At 39.2% G+C, this 21,532-nt stretch overlaps 1 long non-coding RNA gene across 5 annotated transcripts; it reads left to right on the top strand.

Annotated features, from left to right (window-relative positions):
* The first annotated feature begins 1,747 nt into the window (after positions 1 to 1,747).
* On the top strand, positions 1,748 to 16,103 carry LOC149177883 (uncharacterized). 5 transcript variants are annotated; one of them, XR_016258802.1, is made up of 3 exons: positions 1,779 to 2,194; positions 2,805 to 2,855; positions 15,118 to 15,636. It is a non-coding gene; the product is annotated as an uncharacterized LOC149177883 (long non-coding RNA). The 5 variants fall into 5 exon arrangements; XR_016258805.1 differs by lacking the exon at positions 2,805 to 2,855 and adding an exon at positions 15,663 to 16,103 and having other exon boundaries at positions 1,781 to 2,194; positions 15,118 to 15,322; XR_016258804.1 differs by lacking the exon at positions 2,805 to 2,855 and adding an exon at positions 15,663 to 16,100 and having other exon boundaries at positions 1,781 to 2,194; positions 15,118 to 15,507.
* Positions 16,104 to 21,532: the final 5,429 nt, after the last annotated feature.

The following is a 21,532-nucleotide window of genomic DNA, read 5'->3' as shown; positions in this document are numbered from 1 at the left end:
TACGAGCAAGGCTTAATTTTGATCAGCAATTGCTTCAATAGGGAAGTAAGTTTAGTTTGGATCTAGCCCCTCTAAACTTGATTGCAGTTGTATCATACACTCTCGTTGCATCTTCCATGGTACAAAAAGTCTCAAGCCACTGCATCTTCCTTAATATCAAAAGTCCCAAGCCACAATCTGGCAGCTCTTTTGCAGATTACTGCTACAGCAATGTTCTTCAGATTTCGTTTATATATATATATATATAAAAGTAATCTAATCCTCCTCAAACCTACAATCATAACATGAGATTCTGTACTAATACATATTATATCAACTTCTAAACTTTTTGCTACGACTCTTCACTGAATCGAATGATATTCAATTACCTGAATCTGGTGTCCTTGTGTTATTTTCGCTGGGAAGTCCACAACCCTCATCAACTTTCATCATGGGAAAAGCAGAGGAGTGACTCATGCTATTTTTTGTTGGGAAATCCACAACCCTCATCGACTTTCATCTTGGGAAAAGCAGAGGAATGACTGCCTATAGCCTCTGCGTTATTGTTAGTGGGCGAGAAAAGCTACACTATTAATATCTTCAAGAGCCCTCACTTCAATTTCTCTTGATTTAGGCCTCTTGAACCCGCTGGTATCTATATCATGCCTGAAACAATAGAATTCTGACAATAACAAATGCGTCAACGATTTGATTGCGCTGTTGTAGCCCCAATTTTTTAAGTTGAGCCCAAAACCGCTTCGTGTCCTCTGTAATATTCGACGATAACTCGTGAAAGTATCAAATATGACACTGTTTCTCCAAGTTGAGCCCTGGAAGTGGAGAGGGACAGGGTAATAGTAAATACCGTGGTTAGCGTTATCTGGTAAACTGCAAAGAGGGTCTGACAGAATGAAATGTTTCAACTGGGGAGGAAAAACAGAACTTGAAGTACAAGTAGATGATGAACGTGAGACCAACTGTTTCAAATCATCGGCCACAACTGTTTCAAATCATCTGCCACTTGGCCAGGAAGACATCCACCTGTTTTGCAGGAAGGCATCCACCTGTGCAATAAAAACTGTAATAATTTGTGTGTTTAAGAATTTGAATGATAGTGGATCCCGATCTCTCAACACAACACTGTCATCCTATTGATTTTGAAGAGTATTTACCTTGCACAATATATATACACTAAGCATTTCTACAACAGAGAGTTTAACATACTATTTTGTTTTAAGATTTTGTGAAAAATGTGAAATTTAGCATTTTGTAAACAAAAGCTTGTTAAGTTTCTGTATAGAGCCGAATCTCCCCTTTCCAGGATTGTTATTATTACAGAGGTTTTGATTTTTCAGCTGTCATGATCAACGTTTCAATGTTGAACAATATTTGCGGGCTCCTAATGAGTGGACCACCTTTTTTAATTAAGTAATATGGAGTAAAATTATAATTTTTTTATTTAAATTATATTTTTAATGGGCTATTCTAATTTACATATTAATTTTTTTTTGTATTTAAAAAAAATCTTTTTAATGGGCAATTAAATTTAGTATTCTAATTTACCTATTAAATATCTTTTTGTGTTTAAAAAAATTGATTTTTTTAAAAACACAATTGAAAAATAAATAAATTGATGCCACTATTAGTAACTTGGTTGTGCTAGATGAAATCTCCTATTCCTTTGCATATGTCTTTACAACTTTATCTTTTTAGTTTAAATGACATGATTGCTTTTTGACTCTGGTCAGGGAATAACAGTTTTCTTTTTTTGAAAATTAATACAAACGGTCTAACCAAAAAAAGTACATACTGTATTAAAAATGAAAGTTGGTTTTTGTTTTTGTCGCATAAACCTCTGCAAGTCCATCTCTTGAATACCCTCAAAAAATTCGAGGGTATTCAGATCCGAACTGCTATCTCCACACCTGGGTCCGATGGTGATTGGTGAGGATTAGGGCAGAAGAAAGCGAGATCCTGTAAAAATGGCTACCATAAAATACACGGCTTGATCCGCGTCGGTATCGTTTGCTCCTGATGTGCCTCTGTTGGCAGTGGGTGTGATGGCCGGAGCCATCAAATTGTCAGCCAGTTACTCAGCCAACTTGAGATATTCAAGCTGGCTTATGTGGGCGAGCATCAGTCCTCAGTTTGGAATAATTGCCAGCGGACTAGTTGATGGAACTATCAACATCTGGAATTTCGCTACCCTTTTGAGGTATGCATGCTTTTTTTCCAGATTATTTTTAGGATTTTACTGTCATAATAGCTTTTACAATCTTTCTGGTAAACCCGATCTGCTTTCCTGGTCATGTAAAACCCAGAATTTACTAGAAATTTCTCTTGCAAATAGGCATTTCTCTTCATATCCTTATGTTGTGATTCAGTTCTTGATGCAGAGCACTTTGCTGTATGTACATTAATCAAATTGCTTTTGCTTGCAAGCGTAGGTTTAAACATATTAATTTACATTCAACAAACATCAATTTGTGCTTGAAATGCATGCCGAGTGTTTGAAAGAACCCCTAAACAAAATTTTGTGACATGAAACGCAATCATTGCTGATTATTTCTATAATGGCGAACCCTGTGAAGCATTGTAATTTTTGTATGAAGTGCAGGTCTACGTAAGTAAGCAAACAATGCTTCGATGTATGAATGTTGTTGTTGCAGTTAATATATACAGTATGAATGTTGTTGTTGCAGTTAATAAATACAGTGACCTGACAAACAAGTTCTTGCATTTTTTAATAATGGTAAATCTTTGAAGATTGTCCTTTGTGTATAATCATCTACCTGATTTCGTATGGTAACTTTTTTTCCTTCCAGCGGCAAATGGACATGCTATGAGATTTTCAAGTTTACAGTATAAAAACACAGGTAGCAATTTGTTTTTGCATTCGCTCACATGTCTACTATTTTTTTATGTGTGGCTAAGTCATTTGACATGGGGACACGAGACACGTAAGACACAAAAATACGAGTGTACAACACATGACACCATGATTATATATATATATATATATATTAAACAAATTCTTATGATGATACAATTTCAATCATACATTATGCATACAAATTACAATCATGATTCATCAATGATACAAGTTTACAACTAGTAATTACTACTACATCAATGATGATAAATTGACAAATACAAGAAATTAACGATAAACTGCAATTTTCTCATTAAGTCATCAAAATCAAAATGTATTACATAGATACTGAGTCCTGAGGACTCCTGACTAACTAAGTCAGAGTTACAGATACTATATGTGGTAATGCGAATGACAAATAGCAAATACAAAACATGGTAGATACTAGAACTCAGAACCATAGATCAGGATGGAAGAATCTCATAGGCAACTGTTAGTAGGCTATAGCCTATATCCCATAGCCTGTAGCTCATCAACATCAGTGCCACCACTGCTCTATTCTACATCCTCCTCCTCTTTATCCGATGTAATCTCTGCATTTGTTGGTGTGGAGGATGACCCCTCAAAAGTATCACCCTCATCAAAACTGACAAATTCTAGCATTGGTTCATTAAGATCCAAGTTGGCCAATTCCAACTCAATGCTGTTTTCCAAACCCATATCATCAGGAAACAAAACCCACATCTTTGAATTTCCCTTCAACCATTGTTAAAATTGGCAACTAGGGCCAAACTCTATGTGGGTCATCTTATTTATGGCAACTGATAATTTTCTTGGATCCCTCTCATCGAGAGGTGTAGGATTGATCTAAAGATCATTCGATTCCGATAAGTATTCATGGAGCTATGAATTTATTTATAAGACAATTCGTCAAGGTCGGCCAGCAACCAAATAAACCCCACATGTGATCAACGTTTTAGTATAAAAGGAGATGACTTGAAAGTCATTTCTCACACACACTTCTATCTTGATTTCTCTCCACTTGTCTTGGGTTTTAGTGGAAGAGAAATCTAGGAGTGGAAGCCCTAGATGTTGGAGGAAACAAGACTAAGGGAGCTGCCCTAGCCCTAGACGTTGTCAAAGGAGAAGTCAAAAACGTTGTCAAGGAAGCATGCCCTAACCGCAATCTTGGAGGAATCTTATCACAGCAAAGAGAGGCCCTAATGCTGTCCAAAAGGCAACCCTAAACGCAGTCTAAAGTGCAGTCCTAAACGCTGTCTAAAGGCAGCCCTAAACGCAGTCTAAGAGCATCCCTAAATGCTGTCTAAAGGGCAGCCCTAAATGCTGTCTAAAGGCAGCCCTAATGCTGTCTAAAGGGAGCCCTAATGCTAACCTACGGTGCCCTAGATGCAGGCCTAATACGGCTGAAAAAGTGGGCTGCAAGTGACCCTCAAAACAGTGACAACATGAGAGTTTGAGGACTCAAACATGCCCAGGACAACAATGCTAATAAATGGAACAACTGGGCTACATGGTGCTGCTAAGACACATGGGACAATAGCAGGTATGGAAAGGCTAAGGGGACAACAACAACAAGGTATAACATGACTGTTAGGGACAACAACGACACCTATATATCTAGGCAATAGTGGCAAGGGACAACTGTATAGTAAATGGGACAACAAAGGAATGATAAGGCAAACATGGCAAGCATGGTGTTGCAAGCACATGAGACATGCTGTGTATCAACATGGTTCAACATACCACTTGGGATAGTTGTGTGGCAACATGATCAACTTCAAAACAATGACTGGACAACAACATGTTGGGATAGAACTATGATGGGATAGCAATGACATTGATGGAACAACCACATGTTGGGACAAAACTATGATGGGATAACAATGACGTTGTGCAGGAGTGGCACAATGGGATAGCAGCAACAACAAGGTGCAACAAGTACATGGTGCAGCTAGGTGCAACAATAGTACTTGGGACAACAATGATGCTTGGTGCAGCAAGTACATGGTACAATCATGACTGGTGAAGCATGATGAGATGCAACATAGTGATGATGGGTGCAACATGGTGCAGCACAATGAGGTGTAACATGATGACGAGATTCAGCACAATGATAGGTGAAGGAGTCACCTTGGAAAATCAGTTGAAGCAGCATGTCTTCAACTGATCTTACGTATCATCTTCTTAGAGATGATCTATGCTCTTATCTAGATAAGTCAAAGTGTTGACTTCTATTCTAAATGTACTCTCTCTCTCTCTCTCTCCGTTGAACTATTAAAGAAAATATAAGAATAATTGATCCAGGGTTTCCCCACATTGGGGTTTGTCCCTGGCTAGCGCCACATCTTGTGTCCTCTTGTCTTGGCTTGTCTTCTGTGATTTATGTTTATGTTCTATCTGTAGTTTACTTTAATGCTGATGTGATTGCTAATTTGGAAAAGATATTGAGCTAACTGTGAAAATTGAAATAAATTTCTCTAAGCATAGAACATACCTAAAATTAACATGGTATTAGAGCTGAGGTGAAGACAAAGCCCAAGCAAGAGTGAAAGAGCAATCACCGAAGACAGTTGGGAAAGGACAAGGGGATCAGTGGATTCCTCATCCCTCTTCAAATTCACCAAGGGTGAAATCGAAGTAGAGAATATTATCAGAATGGCGCAGTAGAAGCTTTTGATGACCTACCTAAAGATCACTTCAGTGGGAAGACTGGATCTCAGGGCAGAAGGAAAGGCAGATGCCTTGTTTGCAATAAGTTCGGCCATTATGCGAAGGAGTGTCCAAGGTAGGGACACATCACTTGATGATGATAACAATCATTCCAAGGACATCTTCAATGATCAGAGGAATGACAGGTAATACAAGTCATCAAGGAAATAGCCGACTTTTCAAGAAAGCAAGGAACCCTAGGTATGAGTTTCTGATAAGATATAGAAGCGTTATCTTGTATTGGCCCTCTCCTTTAGACTCTTTGGGAATCTGGCTTATTGATTGTAGTGCTTCAAGGCACTTCATCAGATAGAAGGGTGCTCTCTCTAACTTGGTAGAGATGGAAACAATCGTGAGATTATACTTAGAGTCAATGCCACCTATCCCAGAAAGGGTGTAGGGAATGTTACCCCTCAATTGAATGAGGGTAACTCAATTCATTTACGAGAATCTCTTTATGTACCTGTTCGCAAGAAGAACCTGGTGTCCATTTTGGCAATGGAAGTCAAAGGTTTCAGGGTGGCATTCATTGATGGAAAGGTACGTACGTGTTTGAAAATAGAAATTTCAAAGATGCTTTTTCTTATGGGTTCAAGGTTGGCAATTTGTATCAAGTTGTAGGATGGTCCATTGGGGATCATGTTAATTGACATATCTCATCTATAACATCAGAGGTTTACTTTATGAGGCCCTATCCAATGTGAGTCAGATGGTGACAGGGATGCCTGAATTCAAAAGAAGCATGAAGGTACATGTCTGAGATGTATTGAAGGAATTCTTACAAAGGGACCATTCCCCTCATGTAGCAGGTCCACAAGTTTGGAACAACCTAGGGGGTTTGAGATTCATGATCGGGAATCTCATGTATGCAGGTAGAAGAAAGCCCTCTATGGCTTGAAGCAAACACCCCAGGCTTAATATGAGAGGATTGATAACTGTCTGATAAAGTTGAGATTCACTAGGAGTGAAGTCGATCCAAACCATTGCTTGAAGGTTGTGGATGATAGACCTCTCATACTGGCACCTTATGAGGACAACCTCTTTCTAACAAGTGCAGACCCTCTCATTTGCAGAAGTAAGAGGGAGTTGGATTTCGAATGTGGAATGGTAAACTACAAGCCCGTGACTACCTCGAGGATCTTAACTTTCAGAAGTTTTATGGTAGTGATGTCGGACTAGATTTGGGAAATGCCTCTGAGTTTCATAAACTCATTCGCGTTGATGTTCTTGGTGAACTTTCGTCCAGACATATGATTTGCAGTTAGCATGTTGGGCTCATATTTTGGTTGAGCCTCACTAGATTGGTGCCAAGAATCTTCTCAGATATCTTCGGGGCACAATCTCTCATGGATTGAGATACACTGCCGGAAATATGAAGTTGCATGATTATTCGAATGTTGACTGGGCAGGCTGTGGAGGATCACCAGAGCACTTCTCAGTGCTGGTTCTCTTTGGGTTCTGCTTCGATATCCTGGATGAGCAGGAAGCAAAAGTCAGTTGCTATAAGCACCGCTGAGACCGAATACATAACTATGAGTATGATCTCATGTGAAGTTGCTTGGTTGTGGAAACTCTTCAGCGAGCTGTTTGTACACATGATGAATACCACTGTGATCCTTTGTGACAACTAGGGGGGATTCAATTGTTGAGGAATCCCGTATTCGATGATTGCTCCAGTAGATAGACATCAGATACTACCTTATCTGGGATATGGTACGTCGATGAGCGAGGAGGCTCCATCACATTGAGACTGATGTACAAGTCGCAGACATTTTGTCAAAGCCCCGGGGAAAGGTCAAATCTGTGACTTTCCCGAACGACTTGGAGTCATTGAGAGACCTTCTTATAAGGGTCCTGCATGTTGCATGCATTGAGCTCTAGGAGCTCCGGGGGCTTGGGGTACTTACTGGAGCAACACACGACCATAGGGCGACTCACCCTCCCTTAATGGTGCGCTGTGTACAGGGTGAATGGCTCAGCCTTCCCCTGTGATACCCCGAGGTGACTTAGGGACAGGATGAATGGTTCTCCTGTCGAGGCATCCTGCCCATGCAGTCTGTGACTCATGGGAAGTACCTCTCATCTGGCCAATCAGCAGGGAAACGAGGCTAGGGACCATAGTAGTACTATCGATGGACGCATCATTGTATCTACCGTACTGACTATGCTAGGATGACCTCCATTGATCTGGGATTAGCGTGAGTGGTTTGAGACACTCTCTTGTGATATTGATCTGGGATCAATGAAACTGATCTGGGATCAGTATGAGTGGTTTGAGACACTCTCTTGTGATATTGATTCGGGATCGATAAAACTGACTTTGGGTTAGCAGAGAATGGTATGAGACATTCTCGATCAATTCTTCTTCTTCATGGTTCAGCAGAGCAGTGCAGTGCAGGGCACTGATGCTAGAGATAGTACAGTCAGACATATGGATCAGTGGATGGAGTTCTCCCTAGTTGAGAAGGAGTGTTAAAATTGGCAACTAGGGCCAAACTCCATGTGGGTGATCTTATTTATGGCAACTGATAATTTTCTTGGATCCCTCTCATCGAGAGGTGTAGGATTGATCTAAATATCATCCGATTTCGATAAGTATTCATGGAGCTATGAATTTATTTATAAGACAATTCATCAAGGTCGGACAACGACCAAATAAACCCACATGTGCTCAACGTTTTAATATAAAAGGAGATGACTTGAGAGTCATTTCTCATGCACACTTCTATCTTGATTTCTTTCCACTTGTCTTGGGTTTTAGTGGAAGAGAAATCTAGGAGTGGAAGCCCTAGACGTTGGAGGAAAGAAGACTAAGGGAGCTGCCCTAGCCCTAGACATTGTCAAAGAAGAAGTCAAAAACACTGTCAAGGAAGCATGCCCTAGCCGCAGTCTTGGAGGAATCTTATCACAGCAAAGAGAGGCCCTAACACCGTCCAAAAGGCAGCCCTAAACGTAGTCTAAAGGTCAGCCCTAAACACTGTCTAAAGGTATACCTAACACAGTCTAAAGGGAGCCCTAACGGTAACCTACGGTGCCCTAGATGTAGGCCTAATACAATTGAAAAGGTGGGCTGTAGGTGACCCTCAAAACAAGGACAGCATGAGAGTTTGAGGACTCAAACATGCCCAGGACAACAATGCTAATAAATGGGACAGTTGGGCTACATGGTGCTGCTAAGACACATGGGATAGCAATAGGTATGGCAAGGCTAAGGGGATAGCAACAAGGTATAACATGACTGTTAGGAACAACATCTACACCTATATATCTAGGCAGCAGTGGCAAAGGACAACTATATAGTAAATGAGACAGCAAAGGAATGCTAAGGCAAGCATGGCAAGCATAGACAACATGGAAAGCATGGTGTTGCAAGCACATGAGACATGCTGTGTGTCAACATGGTTCAGCGTACCACTTGGGACAGTTGTGTGGCAAAATGATCAACGTCAAAACAATGATGTGACAGAAATATGATGGGACAACAATGACATTGATGGGACAACAACATGTTGGAACAAAACTATGATGGGACAACAATGACATTGTGCAACAGTGGCACAATGGGATAGTAAAAACAACAAGGTGCAACAAGTACATGGTGTAGCTAGGTGTAGCAATAGTACTTGGGACAACAATGATGCTTGGTGTAGCAAGTACATGGTACAGTCATGATTGGTGAAGCATGATGAGATGCAACATAGTGATGATGGGTGCAACACGGTGAGGCGCAACATGATGACGAGATTCAACACAATGATAAGTGAGGGAGTCACCTTGGAAAATCAGTTGAAGCAACATGTCTTCAATTTATCTCACATATCATCTTCTTAGAGATGATCTATGCTCTTATCTAGATAAGTCAAAGTGTTGACTTCTATTGTAAATGTACTATATCTCTCTCTGCTGAACTATTGAAGAACATATAAGAAGAATGGATCAAGGGTTTCCCCACATTGGGGTTTGTCCTTGGCTAGCATCACATCTTGTGTCCTCTTGTCTTGGCTTGTCTTCTGCGATTTATGTTTATGTTCTATCTGCAATTTACTTTAATGTTGTTGTGATTGCTAATCTGGAAAAGATATTGAGCTAACTGTGAAAATTGAAATAAATTGCTCTAAGCATGGAACATACCTAAAATTAACAACCACTCATCCCTCTGCATATAAATAATACGAAGGTTGGTCTTCACGTACACCATTGTCTCTGACTTGGACGACTCAAACTTGCTCTTCTTCAAACTATACAGATTCCCATATGTGCTCCAATTCCTCTTGTAACAAAAGGATGAAGTAACTTGAGAGAGAAGCCTCATGGCTAACTGTTGTAAAGGATAGCATGTTGCCCCATGAGTTGCCCACCAAGCATAGGGCTTCTTAGCCGCCTTGCCTCTAATCACATTATAGCCTACAAATCACCCAGTGCTAGTGGAAAACTCTACAAAGGCATCCTCCACCTCATCAAGGGATGCTCTATCCTGATATATCTATCTCAAATCATCTTTCCTCCCCTGTGAAATCTCACCATCCTTGTGAGGAGGGAATTTGCATGAAGGTCCACCATTCATCCATTCATGGCTATAGTATTTTGGATTCAATGAGTGAGCCAAGCAATGCAAAGGTGTGCAATTCTTGTCCCACTTGTTGACAAGAACATCCTGTATGGTGGTGAAGAAGGTCTCTGTTGATGTCTCATACTATGTGCACTCATTCTGAAAAATAATAGTCCTTACGGACTCAATCATGGAATCCTATCCTTGATAAACCTCTCCTAGGATGGGTTGGTCTGTATCCGCAAATCGTAACAAAGCAATGATAGGGTCCATGATCTTAATAGTAAGATCTACCCTCTCCCACCAAGCATCATCTAACACTGTGTCCTTGACTCTTTTTGAGGCTGCTTGATTTGTATTTCTCCAAAAAGACCAAAACTCTGAAATAACCATGGCCCCAAGAGCGGTCTTGACCTCCCTCAACCTCTCCAACATGATGAATGAAGAGGCAAACCATGTATCTGCAATCTTCAACAATTATAGATATGTGTACTCTTTGTGGATTGTGAGGGCATTATTATGATTTTGTACAAAGTTGCGGATATGTTGCGCATCCTCAATAAGATTTCCAATCCAAGCCACATCAGAAGCAATAGAGTTAAGTGTTAAATTCAAGGAATGGACAATCCAATGTGTCCAAAATATTTGTGGATATTTAGCTTCCACAATCATGGCAGCAACCTTGCAAACAAGTGTATTGTCTATAATGATTTTCACACAAGAATCAACACCTACATCTTCAATAACTTTAATGAACAACTCACCCTTGTATTGTGCATCCTTGTATTTTCCAAGAGCATCCATTGCTTTCAAGAAAACTGGTCCATTCAAGGAAAACATCACGGAGTTGATGAGTGGATGCCGCGCTACATTTGTTCATCCATTAGAAACAATACTAACCCCAAATGTTGGTCATGTTGATTAAATAATCTCAAGCATTTTATCCACCTCCTTCTTTGCCTTAGTAAAAAATGTGGTTCTAAGCCTCTCTAAACTAGGAGGCACATACCCCAATGGAGCCCCTTGAACTAGAGCTCGACACATCTCAATAAATAAAGGTGATCGTGCAACATTAAATGATATGAAGTTGAGATAAAAAAAAAGGCAATGGTAATATCAATCTCTTCTCACCTCTCTTGCTGAAATATCTTGTCCATTGGACCAAGTGCCCTCCTTTTTGCTCCTTGACCTGCACCCCACTGGAACTCTCAAATGGATAATTGTTTTTCCTCAAGAATGGAAGGGGATCCTCATTCTTATTTTTCTTAGATGTTGCAACCACCATTGCCACACCAACATTGGCCTCTCTTTCTAATTATTTCCTCTTAGATGGAGTCACTCCTACACATGCTCCAATTCCACAAGATGATGTGCCCAACAAATGCCCTTTCACACGGAAATAGGTGCTCTTGAATTGATGGTTGCAAAAGTTGCATGTCCAAAGAATATTGCCTCCTCCCTTTAACTTGTTGCCTGGCCCTTGATGTCTTGTAACATACTTCCACAAGGGATATTTCAATTCTTGAGATTTCCATCTTGCTAAATCGATGTTTCTCTCAACATTTGAAGTTGTTGTTGCAGCCCCACTTCCAACAGATGGAAGACTGACAAACCCTAATGAAATTGAAAGAGAGAGGGCATTACCAATGGGGACATTCCTCCCCTTCTTTTGCCCCTTCCCTTCTGCCCTTGATTGAGCCATTACTGCTGTAAAAATAAAGAAAAATGCACTTCTGTAAGGCTATGCATGTAAACAAAATGGGCAGGCAAACTGTTGTAGCAAAACTTGAAAAAAATGGAAGGGAAATCCATTTACCTGTGCCTTGAATCACCTCCAAAAGACTTTTATCTCATTTGTTGGTTGCTCACACAATCCTACTACGCTGAAACACCAAAGAAAAATGCTCAAATGTGGCCCAAAATCGGCTTTTACCTAGCTCGCAAGTCATTTTTTTGTCAGACAGGTGTTCAAAAACTGGGACACGATTTCGGCACGTGCCTGACACGAGTTTGAATTGCGTCCCTCATCTCGAACACGAGTCAAACTCATGTCAGAGATGTATCATGCACGAATTGTGTCAGACACGATAGATTCACGACACATGGGGGGGAGGGATGTGTCCTGTTACTTAGATGTGGGGTTAGCAAGCATTAGCATATGAGAAGAAGTCTAGCGGTTTCTTTTTCAATGGAATACACATCCTGAGAAATCCTCGGGGCAATTCCCCTCATTTTGAGGATGGTATTTGGGGTAAATCAACTGGTTGCAGTTTTTGTTAATTTTAGGGCAAGATTGTTCTCTGTTGTAGATAATTGCATTTTTAAATTTTTTTCCAACATTTTTCACATTACATTTACCTCATAACATCATATCATCATTAGCAATTATGTAGAGAGAACAATAACATCAACAATGCAGCAAAACAATAAGGAACAATAGAAGAAAAACATACACAATAGAGACACTAAGATTTAGGTCAGAGACCAGGGCAAAACCCCACAAGGGGGAAAACCCAACCAAATTCTTCTTCTTAGATATTCATCAAATGTTCAACTGAGATACAATGTACAAATATCATGAGACATCATCATCAATCACATTAGGCCACCTAATGCCAAACCTAGATCATACTAGATCCTCATAAGATAGTAGCAGACATACCTCTCAAGGAGGTATTCACAAGCCCTCTTATCCTCGTCACAAAGGTTACTGTCAATAGCATCACTGTCATACAACACAACCATACATCTCGGTCATAGAGGCACTGTCACAGCTATCATGGAGGCAATGTCACATATCACTGCCACAACAATGCCTTATATATCACTGCCATCTTTGTCACATGAGCACTGTCATATATCATTGTAATAAGCACTTGTTAAGAATCACTATTATAGGTCATCATCACATAAAACTGCCTTACACTGCTGCCATATTTCATTGACATTGCCATTCATCATTATTATAGAATCACTGTCATGTCTCATTATCATTAGGTTATAGCCATATACATATGCATCAAGGTTACTGTCATATACATATAGACCATAGTCATGTGTCAAGGCCACTGTTGTCAAGAGTATTGTAGACATGCTGTTATCACTATCATCAAGAGTACTGTGTCACTATCATATAGATCACTGTCTCACATCAAGGTCACTGTCCATACATCAGTGTAATAGGTATCAAACATTGCTATCAGAACACTGACCAAGCAACATAGGAATCATTGCTCAAATTAACATGCAAATCAAAAAGTATAAAATGTGACCCACAGTGTATAATGCCATAGAGTATAGTGTAAGCCACAGTGTATAATGCCATAGAGCATAGTGCGAGCCACAGAGTAATGTGCAAGCCATAGAACATCAAATGTGAGCCACAATAATAACGAGTGTGAGCCACAAAACATGATGCGAACCACAGAGAGACTAATGCGAGCCACCGGAAAACTAATGTGAGCCACTGAGAATAGAAGCGAGCCACAAAAATACAAACTCGCATTACACAAAAGATATAACCATAAATTTTGAGCTTCTTGATAAGAAAGTTCCCTCAGATTTTAGCACCAACTTTCGGAGGATGTATGTGAATCCAAATTGCACCTTTTGGAGATGGATTGATTACATATTTATAGACTTCCTCATGATCAAATGGGTGACTTAAAGGAGCCAAGTCAACTTGTAGAACTAGGAGGGATTTGTTCAAAAATAATCTTTATATATATTTTTCTTTAATGATTGCTTGCCCGAATTTTATGTCACATTAATAGTAATGAGAGGAGTGCCCAACACATTAATAATAATATTTCTCTTATCAATTTGAATTCTCCTTTGGGGTGAGATGGGCTTCTTTTGGGGTGGATGGGTTCCTATGGGGAAATTCATCCCATAGCTGCTCTAATTTCAACAGTTTTGGCAACCTAATCCAGCAGGGAGATTGAGTGAGGTCCAATAATCTACAGAGGCAGCTAGCCCTGGACTTGACCCAATGACCTTCTGCTTGTATATGACAGCACTCAACCATTTGAGCTATCCCGCTAGGCCAATTCAAAGTTATAAACTTAGTTTTCAAAGAAAAGCATTTGATATTTCCTGAGCAGTTCAGCTAGGTTGGAGCTAATTTTACTTGAAGAGGCATGCAACATCTTTATATTCTTTCCACTCTTTAAGTGAACTCTGTACTTAACATACTAATTAGGCAAACCTTTTTTCCTACAGAGCTAAAGAAGCATCCATCTGACCAATTTTATTGGCTATTGACACAGGCTCAAATGAAATCTCATCCTCACCTAGAAAGGTTAGATAGTCTTTGAGCAATTGTTATTATCTTTAGAACTGCTGCTAAGTCCGTGTTCTTATCGAAAATCATGTCTGATTTCAGATATCTTTGTTTTCTTTGGTAAGATTTGAATGCTAATGTTTGTCCTAATAGGAGTATTTCCAACAAAAGTATCTCCTATGTCCACATGAGAGATTACATTTGAAGAGCCCCAGAAGGTGACTGCATCTTGAGTTAAAGCTATTAGATCCTTCCATCTTAAAAGTCATTTGAATTTTCTTGTTGATGTTTGTTCTAAGTAATTATAGTACCAACTGCATAGGTGAACCTTTTTACACGGGAATATATATTTCTGGAAATATCTAAATTTACTGGCATCAAAGGCTAACAAGGGAGTTGATATGGGATTGCATTTACCTTCATAAGTTTAGGTATTTTGGATAAGCTAGGAAGTAAGACAATTGGGCAAGTAGAGATTGTTGTATCGAAAAGGATGCGTTGTCTATTTTCAACCAGCCTGTCAAATTGATATATTGAATAAATACCATTCAAGCTTTGAAAAATATGAATCATTGTTGTTGATGTACATCATTAGCATCCTTGTTGTACACGAGTTTATACTTTAAGTTTTACAATCATGCAGTCGAAGCACCAGGATGCCATTGAAGTACATAAACTGACTGACTTATGACAATTATTCATCAGGCTATGTTCGTGTCAAAGTTGCACCAATCAATCCCTAATCCAGTTTGGAAATGCATAGATAATTGAGGAAAACATGAACTATCAGCCCAGTTGAAGAAATCCGAGCCATGACCATGACTTTTCTCCGTGACTAAAGGAACTTCTGGATTGGAAAATTAATAGCAAAGGAATTGAGCACATAATAATGCATGTTCAGCGTTGAAAGGTGTGCTGCATATATAGCACATTTTATTCTGATTTTTGGAGCTATGCTATTTTGTAGCAATTGTTATTCATTAGGATATCAAGCCAAAGAATGTCTTTGCCAATGCGGACTGCAAACTCAAAATTTGCGACTTTGGCTTAGCAAGAGTTGCCTTCAGTAATGTTCCCACAACAATCTTCTGGACTGTATGGGTTTGAACACTTTTTTAATTTTTTTATTGATAGTTCATCATTGAAATTTTTTGGTCAAGAATTGTTATTTTATGTCAGACCTATTTGAATTTATGGCTTCAGTTTAGGCAGCATGTTAGCTGTGTTTGAAATTACTTTATGGTTTGCAGGATTATGTTGCTACACAACGGTATTAGAGTCCTGAGTTATGTGGTTCCTTTTTCTCGGAGGTGTGGTCTGACTTGACTTTTGTGGGCTCAATTTGCATTTTCATTGATATTTGAGTTTTTTAATTGGTGAGAATTTGAATTGTTCATATTTGTTAACTGAAAATTCCATTTCAATATTCTTCATGCTTGGTTTCCAACTTTCCATGCTAGATAGCCTTGGCCACAATCATAATTTTGTACATATGTGAATGGCCAATTAATAGGGTAACTTTAATGGTTTTGGTGGAAGTTTACCGCCCTGAACTACATGTTATGATATTTTCTAGATACACTGATCAGAATTATCAAGGTAGAAATCAAATATGGCGAAGCTAGTAGTATAACGACTTACAAGTATGACACAATGTGGTTCACAATCACTTCAATATAGTATTTCAATAAAATATTTCAGATTCTCATAATAAAAGTTTTTCATTCATATCATGCTGTTACCTGTTGAATAATTGATCTTCTTTTCATTTAATACAACTTTTTTTTTCCAAAGAAAAAAGAAAGTAATACTATTTTTGAGAAACAAGATTACAGCTGTAGAGGCTTGTGGCCTTCTGTTGGCCAAGAGCCCAACTGCACCAGGAAAAAAAACAGAGGTTTCCTGTCTTCGGATTCGAAATGATGTCCAAAAAATTTTGGAGTGCGAACAAAACTCATAACTGATCAACACTAGTCGTCTTCTTCCTAACAGACTTCCTGAACAGCTGAGTGTAAGAGTTCAGTATGATCCATATAAAAAATCAGTGCGATTTCATCACATTTGGTTTAAAAAAACTGTTCATTATATATACCTATACATAGATCAACATCTGAGCAAAAGTAATCATGATAGAGAAGGATTTGATGATCAACAACAGTGTATATAAACAGCTAATGAAAGTTGGAGCCCAGAGTTGTGAAAGTATTCTAATGAGAAATCCACGGCCCCATGTGCCTCTGTCCAGTGCCACCCAGCCCTGGATAGGCGGTTAGCATCTTGGTTCTTGTCCCTATAAACATGGTTGAAAGTGAGGTGAGAGAAGTGGTTTACCGGAAAAGGGGTGAAAGAGAATAATTCTAGAAAGTGCAGTCCCCATTCACCCATTTAATGACAAGTGAGTTGTTGCATATGTGAGATTGAGTTAGGCTTTTCTCCCGAGCTAGGTGAAGTGTGAACTTTAAGTCTAAAATATCACTATAATTATTTGAAGCTATGTTACAAGGTTCGTCGAACTTTAACCTTGAGGTTCAAATTTTGGTGAACCTTAAAAAAGTTTTGAGGTTCGGCGAACCTCATCGAACCTCATAGCCATTGACAAAGTCCATAGATCAAAACTCATAACCTCATGTCACAACTCAAGCTTGTAATTTATCCTTGCAGTTTCAATGTCTGTGATAACATTTTTGATGTTTGCTGATTTTGATTTCTTACTATTTTATCCTATAATTCATTATATATAGACGAACCTAATGGCGAACCTCATCAGAAAATTCGAACTCAAACCGAACCTAATCATTGCCGAACCCGAACTTGAACCCGAACCATGTGACATTGATTTGACGCTGACCCAATGTCCGCTGAAAAAGATATGGTATGAATATTTGAGAAATGAATTATATCCCCTGCCCCTTTCCAAGTTAGATTTCCTTGTAAAACCCCATCGAAAAATGGCCATGGTATATCCTACTACATGATGGTTTCTTGTTGAGATCTCCCATTCACAGTTAGAGGGTTTTGCAAGTAGGCTGAGAGAATTGCAAGACTTTGTAAAGTCCACTGCAAAGAAGAGGGTTCTTTGTCTTCAAAAGGCAGTTCCCCGTGCAACAATAAGAGGAAGAGCTTTGAAATCAATAGCGTGCTAGTTGCTTCACCAACTTTGTAGAGATGCTTTTATAGAATCTACCTCTCATTTACAATGAGGACCAATTGTCATTTTTATTTCAGTCGAAACCACTAGAGAGAATTGACATTCTAGTATGAGATGGTGATTTGTTTTATTATTTTGTTTATAGAGATAACACCTTCCAATCCCACCAAAAATTCATGCATTGGAGTTTATCCCAAGTGGGTGTCTTGTAGAAGAAGCCACATGGAGAGTTTGGCTTTGGTTGTGTATTTTAATTTTCAAAGCATTTTCCTCAACCAAGGTGGAGGATCATCTTGAAGTTTCTATGCTATTGTTGAGTATCCCAAGTTTGAGACTTAGTCCCCAGAGGGATAAAGGGACCATATCAACTTATCCTCTTGATCAGAAGGAGAGATGAAGGAATCCAATCATGAATTGATATATGAAGTCCGGTGGGGGGAATCGACAACTTCAATGCCAACTTGCCAGGTCATCCATCGAACTTGGTAGTTTACATGATCTCTTCTTATGATTTAATTAAGTAGTAGCCCCCCATGTAGACTTCTAATTATGTGGTTAGGGAGTAGATGATTGTTGTTATTCCCAATCCAAAGATCCTTCCCTATGAAGACTTGGGCCATATTACCAATTCTCATATCGGCCACTTTCCTAGGAGAGGAAAGGATTTAATTACGACCTTTTGGATGATAGAACCATTTTGGTACTTTTTTTTTGGTCCTATTTCCTTATCCAATTTGTAATGGCCCATATTAGTAAATAAGCAATATGATTATAAGAATATAATAATAAATAACTATCAAAGTATAATAAAAAAAAATAGAAATAATAATAATAATAGAGAATTTAAAAGAAACAATAAATAAAGTTTAATAATAACAATAATAATAATAGAGAATTTAAAAGAAACAATAAATAAAGTTTAATAATAACAATAATAATAAATAAGAATTACTTAAACACTTTTAGGTTTATGTGAAATGAAAAAGTTAAGGTAAATGATGTCGAAGCCATGGATTTGCTGTCACTAGTTGAAGAATGACACAACAAGGACCCAACAACAATCTCAGAACAACAAGTGCAACTCATAGCCAACACTTACATTAAAAAGTAAGAACCACTTCTCCGGCAAGCTCAATAATCAGGTGACATTCCTCCCCCTCATCCTCCTTTTTCATCTCATGGCACAAAAAGAAATGTCGTATGGACTAAGGGAACAATGCAGAGGAACCAAAAAAAAGGAAGAAAAAGTAATAGTCAACTCCTACAAGCTCTAGGTGACTTCTTAGTTAATTATGGACAAGTGACAACCATGGATGCTATTCTCCAACCCTCCTCCCACTATTCTCAATAAAAGTCATCACCTCGAATATTTAGGGTCTTAATGGAAAGTCTAAGCATAAACTCTTGAAACGTAAAATTAAGCAAGAACATCCAAACATTCTCATGATCCAAGAAACCAAATGCTTCGCAAAAAAATATGCATAACTTTCAAAAGATTATTTGGAGAAATAGTGAATATATAGCCCAAGATGCCTTGGGTGGCTCAAGAGGCCTTGCTATCATATGGAAAACCTCCACTATAACTATTGGAGGCCAATTTTATTTTGGTATTAGTGCAAGGGACCACAAATAAGAGAGTGGCGTAGAGAGAAGTGTCTAGCGTGCAGTAGAAATGTTGGCGCAGGAAAGGGAGACGTGGTGCAGGGAGGCACCGCACGAAGCAGACCACAACATCAAGCAGGCAAGGATGCATGCTAATAAATCTGGTAGTTAGGATTTTGGGATGATTGACAAAGGGGAGGAAGGTCGTCGTGGTAGAAGAATTTGGAGATATTTGCAGAGTGAAGGAAGTTAGCGAAGTGGTGACGAGCTAGCAGCAAATATTTTCAACAGGCATTACTAGGCGGTTAAACGACATGGGACAACTAGAGAGAAGTTGTCATAGAATATCCAAACTGTTAGCCAACATGGAGGACAACTGGAAGAGAGGAGAAGAAGACCAAGAAGCTATGAAATATCGCTGAGAAGGCTAGTCAACCTCAGTTGGAGAGTGAGCGAGACGAGCAACAAATTGTTGTTGTTGTGGTTCCTGGTTCATTTACTTAGTCGTAAGGATTTTTGTGTGTTTGTAGCTACTGTTCAGCATATGTATAGATGAAATATTCTGTAGTAGAGTCAGTAGTGTGTTTCTACCTCGTAATGGTTGATGTATTGTATTGAGTGAATATAGTAAGGTTGGTGAGCCAAGTTTAGTTGATTTCTATTGTAGTGCATTGTCCCTGTTCCCTTATATTGAAGTAATGAAAAGATTAGTGGATTGCCCCATATGTGCTGGTGTATGAATGTGTTATCCTATTATTATTACTATTTTCTTATTAGCTTCCTAATAATACAATGTTGATACAATAGTTATTAATATCTTGTGTAGCTGAGAAAGTTGATGGCACTGTTATAGTTTCATCATGATGCTCTTATGTTTATTTTTTGTTGAACTTCTCTGAGATGGTCGAAAAGGCTATGGAAAGGGATGAGATACTTTGGTCGTGATGACATTCTGGGCAATGAAGAATGCACTAACTAGCTCGTGTAAAATCCCGTGAAAGTCTCGTGCGATACATAATCTTAAAATGACTGTGAGGTGTCTGTCTGTTAGGTGCCTAGACTCCCTGCGCGGTAAGACGAAGTCTTGGTGTCACAAAACCACGATAATCCCATCTAAATGCAGAAACTTGGATCTAGAAGTTACCCATAGCACCTCGAGTGAGACTTCATCCACTTACTAGGTGATGCTGAAGGGGTCGATGCTGAGTGAATTTGTTGTCCGAATTGCACACCAAATCTCGGGTCTGTCAGATCCTTGAGCACCAACAAATGGTTCCATTGTCAAGATCAAGATCATTGTATGATGGGATTATTTTGTGATAGAGATGTGGAAACCATGGAATCCCACCAAGGAAGAAATTACTTGATGGTTTAAGTGGAAGGAGCATGAATTTGCAAGAAAATAAATCAAAGGTAGGAGACTGAGCACGAGAAATGGTTGCAAAAATATGTGTTTACTGAACTTCATGAAGTTTTCTTTGGAGAATTCCCAAATATTCTGACAGAGTGGGTTCAACAGTTGCAGGATAATAATCTGACTTGTCGCCATAATGGACCAAGGCGGTGGACTCTAGAGGAGGTGTGTTACTTGCAAGCAATAAGTAATAAGATCTCACATGTTGTAGGTTTTTGATTTGAGAGTGTGTTGGAAGGGTATATTGTCGAGTTCATCGTAGAAGTGACAATATCCTATAGTGCAGCGCAAAGGAAATTCTTGAAGGGCCCGCAAGGCAGATTCATAGGACCACTGCCATTATCCATTAAAATGTTACTGTATGACCATAAAGTTCTACCCCTGAAATCAAATAGCATGAGCAGATAAATCGCTTGTGTGCCAAGCGGAAAGTGGGGAGAACTAGGGGGTAGTTTGAGCAAAGGGGAGATGGAAAAACAATAGAGAGATTGCGATGGAGACTGAAGGCAGATACATCACTGTGGATGTGAATGCAAAGAGGTAGGATGGAGGTAGAAGACATAGAGGGTGGCACATTGAGGAGTGAACAAAGGTTTCGATGGAGTGATGCGGGAGGATACCAATTAGCATTGATGCTTGCCACAAGGGGAAGCCGAGGAAGAGGGGCAAGGAAAGGCCATCGGAGGGCAAGGAGTTACACAAGTGATTAGAGTTTACGAGGGAACACAGTTCGATACCCCATGCATTAAAGCGAAGGAAGAAGAGCAGCTCAATCCATGCAACACGAATTTTTTGAACCCTTAACATCAGAGTTAGACCATGCTTGGTTTCGAACCCACAACCCTGTGTGCTTCTACAAATATAGAGGTAAGTACTCAACACACTATGTCTAATACTGCAAAGGGAAATCATAGTCAAGGGGGTAGAGGCACTAGCAGTAGTGGAGTTGGTCAAAC

This window comes from Pinus tabuliformis, chromosome 4_1 (genome assembly GCF_031772625.1).
Source record: "Pinus tabuliformis cultivar Carrire ecotype Pingquan chromosome 4_1, CPIR1, whole genome shotgun sequence".
NCBI classification, from domain to species: domain Eukaryota; kingdom Viridiplantae; phylum Streptophyta; class Pinopsida; order Pinales; family Pinaceae; genus Pinus; species Pinus tabuliformis.
This window is presented reverse-complemented; position numbering and strand designations above follow the sequence as displayed.